General features: G+C 41.0%; 1 protein-coding gene across 1 annotated transcript in view; it reads right to left on the bottom strand.

Annotated features, from left to right (window-relative positions):
• Positions 1-15,668, bottom strand: part of LOC116857338 (multidrug and toxin extrusion protein 2) — a 63,849-nt gene that overhangs the window by 34,430 nt on the left and 13,751 nt on the right. The gene's annotated exons all lie outside the window — the stretch shown is intronic.

Raw genomic sequence — 15,668 nt, forward strand, 5'->3', positions numbered from 1 at the left:
CCATCAAAAAGGAGAATTACTGATCAATATCCCTGATGAACACGGATGCAAAAATTTTCACCACAATAGTAGTCAATAGGATCTAACAGTACATTAAAAGGATTATTCTCCACAACCAAGTGGGATTTATTCCTGGGCTGCAATGTTGGCTTAACATCCACAGATCAATCAATGTGATACAATACATTAATAAAAGAAAGAAGAACCATATGATACTCTCAGTAGATGCTTAAAAAGCATTTGACAAAGCATCCTTTCTTGATCAAAACTCTTTAAAGTGTAGGGATAGAGGGTACATACCTCAATATCATAAAATCCATATACAAAAACCCCACAGCAAATATCATTCTCAATGTGGAAAAACTGAGAGCTTTTCCCTTAAGGTCAGGAATATGGCAGGGCTGTCCACTATCACCACTGCCATTCAACATAGTACTAGAAGTCCTAGCCTCAGCAATCAGACAGTAAAAAGAAAAAAAAGGCATCTGAATTGGCAAAGAAGCCGCCAAACTCTCATTCGTTGCAGATGACATGATACTCTGTGTGGAAAACTCAGAAGACTCCACCTCAGAATTGCTGGCACTCATACAGGAATTCAGCAAAGTGGCAGGATATATCAAATCAATGCACAGAAATTAGTTGCATTTCTATATACTAACAATGAGACAGAAGAAAGAGAAATCAAGTAGTCCATCTCATTTACAATTGTACCCAAAACCATAAGATAGGTAGGAATAAACCTAACCAAAGAGGCAAGGGATACACACACAGAAAACTACAGAACACTCATGAAATAAATTGAGGAAGACACAAAGAAATAGAAAAACATTCCATGCTTATGGATTGGAAGAACAAATATTGTTAAAATGTCTATGCTCCCTAGAGCAATCTACACATTCAATGCAATCCCTAACAAAATATCATCAACTTTTTTCACAGAGCTGGAACAAAAAATCCTAAAATTTGTATGGAACCAGAAAAGACCCCAAATAGCCAAAAGAATGTTGAAAAAGAAAACCAAAGCTGTTGGCATCACAATTCTGGACTTCAAGCTCTATTAGAAAGCTGTAATCATCAAGACAGTATGGTACTTGCACAAAACAGACACATAGATCAGTGGAATAGAACAGAAAGTCCAGAAATGGACCCCCAACTCTATGGTCAACTAATCTTCAACAAAGCAGGAAAAAATATCCAATGGAAAGACAGTCTCTTCAACAAATGCTGTTGGGAAAATTGGACAGCCACATGCAGAAGAATGGAACTAGACCATTTCCTTACATTATACATGAAAATAGACTCAAAATGATGAAAGACCTAAATGGGAGACAGGAATCCATCAAAATCCTATAGGAGAACATAGGCAGCAACCTCTGTGACCTTGGCCACAACAACTTCTTGCCAGACAGTCTCCAAAGGCAAGGGAAACAAAGGCAAAAATGAACTGTTGGGACTTCATCCAGATAAAAATCTTTTGCACAGCAAACAGTCGACAAAACCAAAAGACAACTGACAGAATGGGAGAAGATATTTGCAAATGATGTATCAGATAAAGGGCTAGTGTTCAAAACCTATAAAGAACTTCTCAAATTCAACATCCAAAGAGCAAATAATCCAATCAAGAAATGGGCAAAAGACATGAATAGACATTTCTCCAAGGACATACAATTGGCCAACAGACACAAGAAAAAGTGCTTGACATCACTCGGCATCAGGGAACTACAAATCAAAACCACAGTGAGATACCACCTCACACGAGTCAGAATAATTAAAATTAACAAGTGCGGAAACAACAGATGTTGGCGAGGATGCAGAGAAAGGGGCACCCTCCTACACTGTTGGTGGAAATGCAAGCTGGTGCAGCCACTCTGGAAAACAGTATGGAGGTTCCTCCTAAGGTTGAAACAGAGCTACCTACAACCCAACAATTGCACTACTGGGTATCTAACCCATAGACACAAATGTAGTGATCTGAAAGGGCACCTGTACTCCAATGTTTATAGCAGCAATGTCCATAAGAGCCAGACTATGGAAAGAGCCTAGATGTCCAGCGACAGATGAATGGATAAATAAGATGTAGTGTGTACACACACACACACACACACACACACGTATGTATACACACACACACACAAAGTGGAATACTACGCAGCCATCAAAAGAATTGAACTCTTGCCATTGATAATAACATGGATGGAACTAGAGGGTATTATGCTAAGCAAAATAAGTCATTCAGAGAAAGACAATTATCATGTGTGAAATTTAAGAAACAAAGCAGGATAATAAGGGAAGAGAAGAAAAAAATAAAACAAGATGAAAATAGAGGGAGACATGGGGCGTCTGGGTGGCTCAGTGGGTTATACCTCTGCCTTTGGCTCAGGTCATGGTCTCAGGGTCCTGGGATCAAGCCCCACATCTCTGCTCAGCAGGGGGCCTGCTTTCCCCTCTCTCTCTGCCTCCCTCTCTGCCTACTTGTAATCTCTCTCTCTGTCAAATAAAGAAATAGAATCTTAAAGGAAAAAAAATGTAACAGAGGGAGACAAACCACATAAGACCCTTAACTACAGGGAACAGAGGGTTGCTGGAGGGAAGGGAGGTGGGAGGATGAGGTAACTGGGTGATGGGCATTAAGGAGGGCATGTGATGTAATGACTACCGGGTGTTACATGTAACTGATGAATCCCTGACCTCTCCCCCTGAAACCAGTGATACATTATATGTTAATTAAAACAACAACAACAAAAGAACCAACGGAGAATGTTCCACATGAATTACATGACAGCTATGGCTGGTGACAAGTGTCAGGGGTCAAGGCATAAGCCCCAGTGAGCAGGGAGCATTCAGAGCCAGGGAAGCACTGTCTCTTCCCTGTCCCCCATCGAAAGCCTAGAAAACCCACCTGTCAGTCTGGAGCCATGGGCACAAATGAGCCATGAGCAGAAAGGGTCACTGCATATAGGAGAGGGCTTGAACCTGATGTACAGTCATGGTGAGGAAACCCAAGGTAAGACACTGGGACTGGAGCAGGTATGTTTCATTTGACCTGAGCAGACACAGAAGCTTTAAAAAAATGGGCAGGGCATGTATGGGACTCAGAAGGAGGACAATCCCCTTGGGAAATAAGGTCACAGACAAAATCATAAAGAAGCCAGTTGAAACCCAGTCTGAGGTAGCCAGCATGTCAGACGATGCTTCCTGAAATTAAGTATGGTTTTTCAATACATCTAAGATACCATTATGAGCCACAAAGTATCTGCCAATTAAATGACGACGTGGCATTTTAGCACATCAACTGAAAGAGGAATTCTAAATTTGAGAGATACAAAAATGCAAAAAAATATGAGCCCTGGAATTAACAAAATGTGGGTAGACATAGGTTTCATGGCCCAGGAGATAAACAGATAAAAAAAAAATCTAATCCCAGGAAACAAACTCCACAAAACAACCCAGGAAAGATTTTACCCCTGACAGAGTAGAAATGATAGGGCAGCCTGAAGAAAAATTCTTCAGTAAGCGTTCTGAGAAATAAATAGTTTTGAAATAAAGATAGGCAGAAAAAGGACCAAGTAATCTTGGAGATAAAGAATGTAACTGTTGCAAATTTAAAATAATAAATAAATAAACAATAAAAATAAATAAATGAATCAGAAACTAGGCAAGTCACTGCTTAAAAGATACTTAGCAAAAGATAGGAATGAGATCTCTCAAAGCACAGGAAAGAGTTGTGGAGAGAGAATGTATGAAGAGAAATTAAGCAGTCTGGAAGGTACCTGAGTGAGAGGACAGGATAGTCAGAAATGGGAGAATAAACAGAAGGAAGGGCTAAACTTTCCCGTGGTTTAATGGAGGCCCTCAGATCAAGAACGCTTACTGAATGGCTACAAGATACTTTTTTTTTAAAATCCTCATGTGCCCATGTTTTATAGTACAAAAAGGAAGAGAAAATCTTTAAAACTACAGGAGAAAATACCCAATTATCTACAAAGCAAAGACAACCCAGTTGATGGTAGACTTGTCACCAAGAACAAGAGGGACATAGTGTCATATCAGTCATGCAGAGCTACTATCAACTTCGATTTTTAAACCCAGCAATATTCAAGAATATTGAATATTCGATATTCAAGAAATTTATCTCTTGGGGGTGAGGCACAAGTAGGGGGAGGGGCAGAGGGAGAAGCAGACTCCCTGTTGAGCAGGGAGCCTGATGTGGGCCTCGATCTCAGCTCCCTGGGCTCATGACCTGAGCCAAAGGCAGACACTTAACCGACGGGAGTCATTCAGGTGCCCAATATGGGCATTTTTTTAAAGACATTTTTTTTTTTTTAAAGACATCCGCACACTAAGGGTTTACTCCTTACCGGCCCTTCCTGAAAGGACCACTGAAAGATATAGGTCAGCAAAAATAAAAAAGAATCTGGAAGGGAGGGACAAGATTCAAGCAGCAACAGTAAAAATATCTGCATCTCAAACGTGTTGATAAATCGAAATACGACAGAATAATGTTTTATTAGAATTTTTTAAAATTTGCAACTCAACTTATAATGAACGATAATGCAAAAGAGAAGGCAGGGGCGGGAAGGGTTGCAAACTTCTCTGGGAAGAGAACAAAGAGAAGAAAAAACACGCCTTTTCAAATATTACAGTGAGCAGGAAAGTTGCCTGGACCACCATCATCCCTGCTTCTCCTGGAAACGTAATTTTCATGCAAGTTTCCAGAGCCCCTTGCATGGGAACACCGAAACACCTACCCTCAGACTTCCAGTTACACGGGTCAGTTATGTGAAGTTGTAATGGTTACGCTAGATTGAGCTGGTCGTTTGGTTTTTGTAACTTACAGCTGAAGGCATCCTAACTGATGCAACTATGCATCCTAACAATCTGAGAATATTTGAAACCGCCAACGTAGTAATTATTCAAGTGAGAATCGGCAGTGCATGTTAAAGCCACTGGATGAAAATTTACTGCCGCACCGGAGAGTCAAACGCTCTCCATCACCTTATAGGTTGCTTTGTAGTCACAAAGGAGAGAATATGTATTTCCAGTGGGGAAATCTGGCAGTCGCTGCTTCAGCCAAATGACCAAACCCACACCACCTGACACCACAGATCTCCAAAGGGGCTGAGTACGTGCAGTCTTGTACGTAGCATTCCTACCCAAATGCTTTCTCCTGCCTCTGCTCATGAGGAAACAAACAGATCCAAGACATTCTCCAAGACAACCGGCAGAGGCTTTTGGGGAGATGAGTGTCAGGAAAACAGAAGAAGGTGGGGAGGTTGTTTTAGGTAAAAAGGGGCTAAGGACAGAGAAGAACAACAACAAATATGGCAAAATGTTAACCGTCGGGAAATTCAGAGAACGTGCGGCTGAATGACCGCTAAACCATTCTTTGTACTTTTCAGTGGGTGTGAGCATTTTGCAAATAAAAAGTTGGAGGGCACAATTAGAAAGTGTTTGGAACTGGAAAACCACTGAAACCAGGTAAGGGCAAGACACAGGTATCCAGTACCCTTCGTTGAATGCCTTATGTCACAGTCTTTGTCCTAAACCCTTCATGTGGGTAACTCCATCAAACCTTGCAACAATGAGAGGACGCAGGTCCTGTTTTTAGCACTGCTGTTTCACATACGGGGCAACAGAGACATGAAAGTTGGGTAATAGTCCCAGTTTCCACTGCAAAGAGGCGGGACCCAAACAGACGTGGTCTGGATCCAGAGTCAACGTGCTGAACGATGCGGCGAGCGGCGTGCCCACCGCATCCCAAATGAAGAGGGGTTGCAGTAAGAATACTGCGAAGACAGACAGACAACTGACAAGTACAGGAAAAGATGGGGGTAGGGAGTAAACAAACCACGCAAAGAGAGAAAACATAAAGTAAGTAATTCCTAGTAAGTGAGTCCTACCATGTTTTAGTTACGATAAATGCAAAAGGGTAAAGCCACGGATTTGAAATTAGAGATCCTTGGAACGAAGAGGGCAACGTGCTATTTATGACAGAAACGCCTGAAACAGAACGACTCAGTGGTACAATAGAGAAAGCTGGCTCAAGAGGCAGGACAAACTGTTTCATGCATTCTGGACACGAGCTATTGGGGTGCTGGTCCATGGCAATTGATCAGAAAGGAAAGCAAATGTCAGTTTCAGTGAGCCAGACTGACCAGAGGCCTTGGACTTGGGGCCACCAGACCCATACAGGCCCCATAGAGAGCAAGCAGTTGCAAAAGAGGCTTCGGGCTGTGCTATGGGGACAACACAGTCAGAACAAGGCTTTGAAGCTACGTAAATATCAGGCTAGACGACAAAGAGGATGAAAAAAAAAAGAACACTTATTACAAGTATTGGCGGGGGGTTGGAAAAAACCGCATCTGAGTGGTCATAAACAGTACTTTGGAAATACTTGATGTAATGGAAAAGTCTACCCACAGGGAGGGGAAGGGTTCTCATGCCAGGTCACAGACGCAGGGCACTATCTGGAAAGGCAAGTCCAAGTCAACCACCCGAACCACTGCCTGCCACCAGCATCCTTAAACCCAGCCCGTCAGAGAAGGTCACCTTGCCCTATAGGCCGGTGGACTAAAATCGTTCCTGGAGGAGAAATAAGAGCAGAAGTAAGAATAAGAAAAAAGAAAATGGGGGCACCTGGGTGGCTCAGTGGGTTAAAGCCACTGCCTTCAGCTCAGGTCATGATCCCAGGGTCCTGGGATCGAGTCCTGCATCGGGCTCTCTGCTCAGCAGGGAGCCTGCTTCCTCCTTTCTCTCTCTGCCTGCCTCTCTGCCTACTTGTGATCTCTGTCAAATGAATAAATAAAATCTTTAAAAAAAAAATAAAAATAATAAAAATTAAAAAAAATAAAATTTTAAAAAATTAAAAAAATAAAAAATTAAAAAATTAAAAAAAAAGAAAAAAGAAAATGAAAAATAACAAATTCACATTTTTCATATTAAGACTTCTGTAAATGAGTTTAGTGTGAGAAACCTATTAGTTTTATAATCATTAAACATTTTGTATATAATCTTTTTTTTTAAGATTTTATTTATTTGACAGAGAGAGAGAACACAAGTGGGTTTGGGGGAAGGGAGAAGCAGACTCCCTGCTGAGCAGGGAGCCCCAGGTCCCTGGGATCATGACCTGAGCCAAAGGCAGCTGCTTAACCAACTGAGCCACCAGGTGCCCCCAAACATTTTGTATATAATCTCAAAACTGTTTTTAAGGTGGTTTGAAGCATTTATGGGATTGATAGATTAAACCTAAGGTTTTAATTAAAAGTGTGAAAGTGATAAATTTACAACCAATGTTTAAATGTCTGGGAAGTCTAAATTGTCAATTCTAAGTTTTGGGGTCTTATGTAAGCACTGAAGGAATATTTAGACAAATGTTGATTATTTAAAGGATGTTAAACAGTTAATAATTTCACAACAGGTAAATCAGTCCATACCAAAATCCTGACCCTCCTCCCAACATTAAAGGATCCACCAACCTTGTACAACGAGCTGGATCTGCAGAGGGTCCCAAATACACATTTATGTTTATAAAAACCCATTTAGATATGGCCCTTTCCCTCTATCATTAAAACTAAGCAGCACCTGGGTGGCTCACAGGGTTAAGCCTCTGCGTTCTGCAGGTATTGATCTCAGGGTCCTGGGATGGAGCCCCGCATCGGGCTCTCTGCTCAGCGGGAAGCTTGCCTCCCCCCACCTCTGCCTGCCTCTCTGCCTACTTGTGATTTCTGTCAAATAAATAAATAAAATCTTAGAAAAAAAAAACAACTAAGCGGTGGTGGGAGATAAAAACAGACAAAAATTGAGCAAGGAGCTAAGAATCACTTTACATGGGATATGTGAGATCACCTTCCTTACCTTGTTTATTGATCATTGGTAATTAGCCACCTCCGCAGAGGCCCTTAGTTTGCCTCATAATCGGATGGTTTACATACCACATAAAATATTCATGATGGTTTGGAAAAGCTAAATCTACAGAGACTGAAAGCAGATTAGTGGTTGCCGGGGGCTCACGATGAGGACAGGGACTTATTTTTTTTTTAACGATGTGGGGCTCAATCCCAGGACCCTGACACACAGAGATCACAGGTAGTCAGAGAGGCAGGCAGAGAGAGGAAGGGACGCAGGCTCCCTGCTGAGCAGAGAGCCCGATGCGGGGCTCGATCCCGGGACCCTGGGACCATGACCTGAGCCGAAGGCAGAGGCTTTAACCCACTGAGCCACCCAGGCGCCCCTATACACCATTTTATATGTTAAATATATATAATATGTGGTATATTATAGATTATTAGTTATTATAATATATATTATATATGTGTTATATATATTATATATTATATATCATACAGGTATCTGTATCATATAACTCAACAAAGCTGTTACAGAACTGGAGCAATAGTTTGACTTTGAAACAGAAAGAATCTGAAATGATTAAGAATTGTGATCTGACAAGAGGACATGACTGAACATCGTCAGCGTTTGGATGTGGAGGCTGGCCAGCATGATGCGAAGACGCTCCCTAAGATGCCATTCATTTCTGCTTTGGAAAGTGAAAAGAAAGCTGTGCCTGCGTGGCTTGGTCGGTAAAGCGACTTCCTCCAGCTCAGGTCAGGATCCTGGAGTCCCGAGATCAAGTTCTGCATCGGGCTCCCTGCTCGCAGGGAGTCTGCGTCTCCCTCTGACTTTTCCCCTCTTGTGCTCTCTCTCTCTCTCTCTCATTTTCTCCATCCCAAATAAATAAATAAAATTTTTATAAATAAATAAATAAATGTATGTTAAAAGAAAAATGAAAGGAGGCTGATTATAAGAAAGAGTTAAGGTGTGAGGGCCCAAGCTCGCTCTTCTTTTATCACTTCTAACAGCTTAGTTTCCTTTTCAAATGTGCATCTAGTATTTTTCTTATTGTGGGCAAACTCCGATCTTGAGTCTGCAGCATTTGTATGAATATACTGGGACCCAGCTGATGGAAAGCGAGCATGCCACAATGTCAGTTTGCTTATCTAAGAAGGATTCAGACCCATCAGGAGAATGGTAAATAACTTCTTCAGGGAACTTCTTTGTCCAGCATGAGCATGCAAGAAATCCCGCAAGACAAATGAGAATCCGGGGTGAAGGCAGAAAAGCCACAGCTGAGCTATGTTCCCGGGTGGTCTCCACTGTTTGCCCACCTAAATCCGTGTCCTTACCCTTCACACAAAGAAACTTACAAAAAGCTTAGAGGTCACGTGTACATTTCTTGCAACTTATTATGACCATATGGTGAGGTACCGGCCAGTGGGGCAAATCAGAATTGGTGTGGGCAACTTTCCCGAAGTTTTGCCACACTTAAAGCGAGGGAGTGAATGTCCTGTTCTTCTCCCTCCTCGTTCCTACTAACTGGAACCCAAGAGCAATGTTGGAGCCAACGAAGGGACCTCTATTAACCTATTTAATGCCCCTTGCGGGTGGATACCACACCATGACATAGAGCTCAGGCAGAAGATCCATGCTGAGGTCCGGTGCTAGGGCGCATGATGAATGAGGCCCAGGTGGGATTCCAGCCCTCCCTCCAACTGGCCACCTGTTTGAGTATAACCAACAGTTAAGGCCCTGCACATGACCATGACACTATAGACAGACGTTACAGCCCCAGACACCTACCTCTGAATATCCTAAAGGGGAGAGAAAAATAAAACTCCAATCTTTTTAAAGTAATTGTTATGCATAGCAGAATGAAATCCTAACTAACACAAAGACTATCTGTAATCTTTATTTTTTAAGTGGCAGAAAGAAAATGCTACCATCTATTAAATCTGGTACTGTAAATTATGGAGGTTATGTTATTCTCTGTACTTTACTGTCACTTTTAAATAGTCGGTAATTTGGGCTTTAATGCTGTACACATGGGGCAAAAAACAAAAGACAGAGAATCCAATCAGATGCCACTGAAATGTGTGTTCCAGTTAGCAGAACAGACAGAAAAGACCCCAGAGTCTACTCAGGTGAGAAAGGTGAAAGCCAGGGTAACAGAATCACATAAATGTGTAAAGCGTCTGATGGTATGGCATGATAGAAAGTGTTCTCACAGCCAGACAAGGAGCTGAAAAAATGTAAAGAGAGAAGGAAATACAAGAGCCAAGCAAGCCAAGAAACACAAGATACTCAACATCATCCACCATCAGGGAAATGAAAGTCAAAATCATAAGATCCCCCCTTCCTACCTAATAGGATACCTGGAATTTAAAAAAAAAAGAAAAAGAAAAGAAAAGAAAAGAAAAGAAAAGAAAAGAAAAGAAAAGAAAAGAAAAAGAAAAGAAAAGAAAAGAAAAGAAAATCCATGCTGGTGAGGTTGTGATGGGAATGTAAAATCATGTACCCAGTATGGAAATATCTGCCAGTTCTGTAGATGGTTAGTCATAGAATTATCACATGACCTAGAAATCCTACTCCTAGCTATTTACCCAAAAGAACTGAGAGATAGATCCACCCAAAACTTTGTACATGAATGTTGACAGTACTATTCATAATAGCCAAGAAGTGGAAAGCAAGTATCCATTAACTGTTGAAGGGATAAGTAAAGGACGGTGTTCCCCTACGATGGAATATTACTCAGCTGTAAAAAAAGAAATGAAGTGGGGCGCCTGGGTGGCTCAGTGGGTTAAGGCCTCTGCCTTCGGCTCGGGTCAGGATCTCAGGGTTCTGGAATCAAGCCCTGCATGGGGCTCTCTGCTTAGCAGGGAGCCTGCTTCTCCCTTTCTCTCTGGCTGCCTTTCTGCCTACTTGTGATCTGTCAAATAAATAAGTAAATAAAATCTTTTAAAAAAAAAATGAAGTGCCGATAGACACCATAGCATGGCTGAACCTTGAAAATTTTATGCTCAGTGAGATAAACCAGTCACCAAGGGCCACATATTGTATGGTTTCATTTATGTGAGAAGTTCAGAATAGACAAATCCACAGATAGGAGGTAAGTTAATGGCTGCCAGAAAGACAGGAATATATACATCCGAGAAGCTCAAGTTATATAAACTCAGTGAGATCCACAGCAAGACATATTATAACCAAACTGTCAAAAGACAAAGGATTTTTTAGGCAGGGGGAGAGAAATGACTCATCACATACATGGAATCTGCAATAAAATTAACAGCCAACTTCTCATCAGAAACCATAGAGGCCATAAGGCAGTGGAAGGACATACTTAAATTGCTGGGGAAAAAAACTGTCAACCAAGACTTGTGTATCGATGAAAATGTCCTTAAAAAATGAGGGAGAAATTCAGAGCACCTGGGTGGCTCAGTCAGTTAAGCATCTGCCTTCAGTTCAGGTTGTGATCCTGGGCTCCTGGGATCAAGCCCCATGTTGAGCCTTGGCCTTCTCCCTCTCCTTCCTCCCCCATGCAATCCTCTCTCATGCTCACTCTCTCCAATGAATAAATAAAATCTTTTTTTAAAAAATGAGGGAGAAATTAAAATACACCCAGATAGGGGCGCCTGGGTGGCTCAGTGGGTTAAAGCCTCTACTTTCGGCTCAGGTCATGGTCTCAGGGTCCTGGGATTGAGCCCCACATTGGGCTCTCTGCTCAGTGGGGAGCCTGCTTCCTCCTCTCTCTCTGCCTGCCTCTCTGTCTACTTGTGATCTCTGTCTGTCAAATAAATAAATAAAATCTTAAAAAAAAAATACACCCAGATAAACAAAAGCTGAGGAATTTTGTTTCCACTGGACCTGCCCTAAAAGAAATGTCAAAGGGAGTCCTTCAGGTTGAAATAAAAAGATGCCAGAAAGTAACTCAAAGTTGTGTGAACAAATAAAGCCCTCCAGTAAAGGTAACTATAACGGCAAGGAGAAAAATCAGCGTTATTTTATCTTTGGATTGTAACTCCAACAAAAGACAAATGCACAGAAAAGAATTATGAGTCTTCGTTACCAGGCACACAAGAATGAAGATGTAATCAGTGATGACAATAACGAAAGGTGTGGGGAGAGAGGTGTACAGAAGCAGCATTTTCAGATGCTCCTTAAGTTATGCTGGTATCGATTCAAACAGGATTGTTAGAAATTTATGTTAAGTATGTAAGTATAATCCCCACGGTAACTATGAAGAAAAAAAATCTAATCTACACAAAGGAAATGAGAATGGAATCAAAACAGTTCACTACCAAAAAAAAAAAAAAAAAACCAACCCTCAACTAAACACAAAAGAAGGCAGTAGGGGAGGAAAAGAAACACAAAAACATGTATAAGACCTATAGAAATCAAATAGTAAAATGGCAAAGAAAGTGCACCCTTATCAGTAATCACTTGGAATGTAAGGGGATTAAATTTTCCAATCGAAAGGCAGAGACGGATGGAATGCACTAAAAAACATGATCTAACCATATGCTCTCAAGGGGAGACTCACTTTCAGCGACAGAGTGACTTACCAACCAACAAATGAGCTGAAAGAAAGAGGACAGAAAAATATATCCCATCCAAATAGTAGAGAGCCAGGATGGCTATACTAATAGGAGACAAAGTAACTCTAAGTCAAATATGTTAGAAAGGACAAAAGAACATTATATATTGATGAAACAGTCAGTTCATCAAGAAGATCTAACAATTATAAACATGTACGCACCACACAACACAGTCCCCCAAAAGATGAGGCAAACGTTGACAGAACTGGAGAATCCATTTCACAAAACAGTTGGAGACAGCAGCACACAATTTTCAGTAATGAATGGAACATCTATACAGAAGATCATTAAGTAAACAGAGGACTTAACACAATACTATACACCAGCTGGCCCTAACAGACATCTCCAGAACACTCCACCCCATACCAGCAACATTCTTCTCAAGTGCACACGGGACATTCTGCAGGACAAACCATATGTTAGGCCACAAAACAAGTTTAAATTCATTTAAAAAGACTGAAACATAAATATATATACATATATATGTATGCATATATATGTATATATATACACATATATATTAAATACATATATTTAAAAAAAAGTTAAAAAATTTTTTAAAAATAAAATTTTTTTTATTTAAAAAAATAAATAAAAAGACTGAAGTGATAAAAAGTATCTTCCCCAATCACAACAGAATAAGGACAGAAACCAATACTAGAAGGAAATCTGAAAAACTCACATATACGTAAAAATTAAACACCTTCTTAAACAAAGCACAGGGGAGGGGCCCCTGGTGGCTCAGTCAGTTAAGCTTCTGCCTTCGGCTCAAGTCATGATCCCAGGATCCTACATTGGGCTCCCTGCTCAGCAGGGAGCCTGCTTCTCTCCCTCCCTCTGCCTGCTTGCTCCCCCTGCTTGTGCTCTCTCTCTCTTGCGATCTCTCTGTCAACTAAATAATCATTAAAAAAAAAAAAAAAAAAACAGAGGAAATCAGCAAATACTCTGAAACGAAAGAAAACAAATATGTAACATGTCAGATGAAATGCAGGGAAGGAGCACTCCAGGGGAAATTTATAGCTGTAAATGCCTACATTAAGAAAGGGAGAAGCTCTCAAATTGATAAAACTAATTTTACACATTGAGTTTCAAAACAGAAAAAGAGCAAATGAACCCAAAGCTAAGACAATATAACTACTGAAGAGTAAAGCAGAGATAAAAGAAATACAGAACAGAAAAATAACAGAAGAAACAAAAAACTGATTCTTTGGGGCGGGGGGGGGGGGGGGCAGAAACAGATCCATGAAACTGACAACACTTTAGGTAAACTGACCAAGAGAAAAAGGGTGAAGATGTAAATAACTAAAATCACATATAATAGTGGGGACATTACTACGAACCTCACACTAATAAAAAGGATTATAAGAGAGTACTAGGAACAACTATATGGAAACAAATGAGATAACTAGATGACATGATAAAATTCCTAGAAACACGAGAATCACCTAAACTGACCCAAAAGAAATAGAAATCCTCAATAGGGTGCCTGGGTGGCTCAGTGTTTTGGGCGTCTGCTTTCGGCTCAGGTCATGATTCCAGGGTCTTGGGATCAAGCCCCGCATCGGATCCCCTGCTCGGCGGGAAGCCGGCTTCTCCCTCGCCCACTCCCCCTGCTTGTGTTCCCTCTCTTGCTGTCTGTCTCTCTGTCAAATAAATAAAATCTTAAAAAAAAAAAAAAAAAGAAAACTTCAACAAACCTTCAATAAAAGATTGAATAGGTGATCAAAATTTCCCAACAGAGAAAAGTCCAACTCTTAGGGCTTCACTGGTGAATTAAAGCAAACATCTGAAGTAGAACTGACACCAAGTTTGAGTTTCTCAAACTCTTCCAAAAAATAAAAGAGTAACACTACCGAACTCATAGCCTCGTTCTATGAGGCCAGCATCACCTTGATACGAAGGCCAGATTAAAACAACACAGGTTGGGGCGCCTGGGTGGCTCAGTGGATTAAGCCTCTGCCTTCAGCTCAGGTCATGATCTCAGGGTCCGGGGATCGAGCTCCGAATCGGGCCCTCAGCTCAGCGGGGAGCCTGCTTCCTCTTCTCTCTCTCTGCCTGCCTCTCTGCCTACTTGTGATCTCTATCAAATAAATAAATAAAATCCTTAAAAAAAAAAAAAGACAACACAGGGAAAGAAAATCACAGAGCAACATCCCTGATGAATACGAATGTAAAAATCCTTGACAAAATGCTAGCAAACTGCACCCAGCAGCATATTAAAGGATCATACGCTGTGACCCAATGGGATTTACCCGAGAAACACAAGCGATGATTAACACCAATCAGTGCAACACATCACATTAATAAGACAAAGAGGGGGAGAAACAAATACTGATCATCTCAGTTAACAGAGAGAAAAAAACAACAACAACACCCTTTTATGCACAAAAACACTCAACAAACTAGGAACAGAGGCAATTTCCTCAACCTGAGAAGGGCTTCTGTGAACATCGCACACGTATGGTATCGATGGCCAAAGACTGAAAACTTCAAAATTTTACCCCTGAAATCAGAAACAAGATGAAGATTCTCACTTTTGCTATCCAGCACTGCCCTGGAAGTTCTATCAGATCGATTAATGAAGAAAAGAAATAAAAGGCATCAAAACTGGGGAGGAAGAAGTAAAATGCTCTCTGTTCACACATGGCATGATCCTGCATGTAGAAACACCCAGAGTCTACGAGAAAGCTGCTAGAGGTAACGAACGGGTCCAGCAAGGTTTCAAGGCACAAGATGAAAGGGAAGTAGACTGGAGGTTACCAGGGGCTGAAGGGGGGAAATGGGGAGTTATTGCTTAACTGGTACAGGTTTCTATTTGGGGTGATAGGAATGTTTTTGAAAGAGATGGTGGTGATGTTTACCCAATGTCGTGAACGTACTGAAGGGCACTTAAAATGGTTAAGACTGGCAAGTTTTCTGTGATAGATGCCTTACCACACATTTTACTGATTTACAAATGCATGTTACACTATTTAAGAGAATTGAGCTACCTCGTAAGTTAAACCGGTTTTTTGAGTTCAGGCTGTTCATGTGCGTTGATAAGACATTAACCCAGCTCTGCTTTACTACACCAGGATGAGTTGCAAAGAACAGTCAGGACTTTCGTATCCGCAATTTTAATTCATTAAGCTTCAATTCTTACAACCGAACAGCTGCCAATGGGTTTTCTATAACCAAAAGCTGCCTTCGCAGACATAAAATAAAATTTAAAAAATCTCATATTGACCTGTAACTTTTATA

The sequence above is a fragment of the Lontra canadensis genome, unplaced genomic scaffold, assembly GCF_010015895.1.
Source record: "Lontra canadensis isolate GAN:19392208 unplaced genomic scaffold, GSC_riverotter_1.0 scaffold122, whole genome shotgun sequence".
Classification (NCBI taxonomy): Eukaryota; Metazoa; Chordata; class Mammalia; order Carnivora; family Mustelidae; genus Lontra; species Lontra canadensis.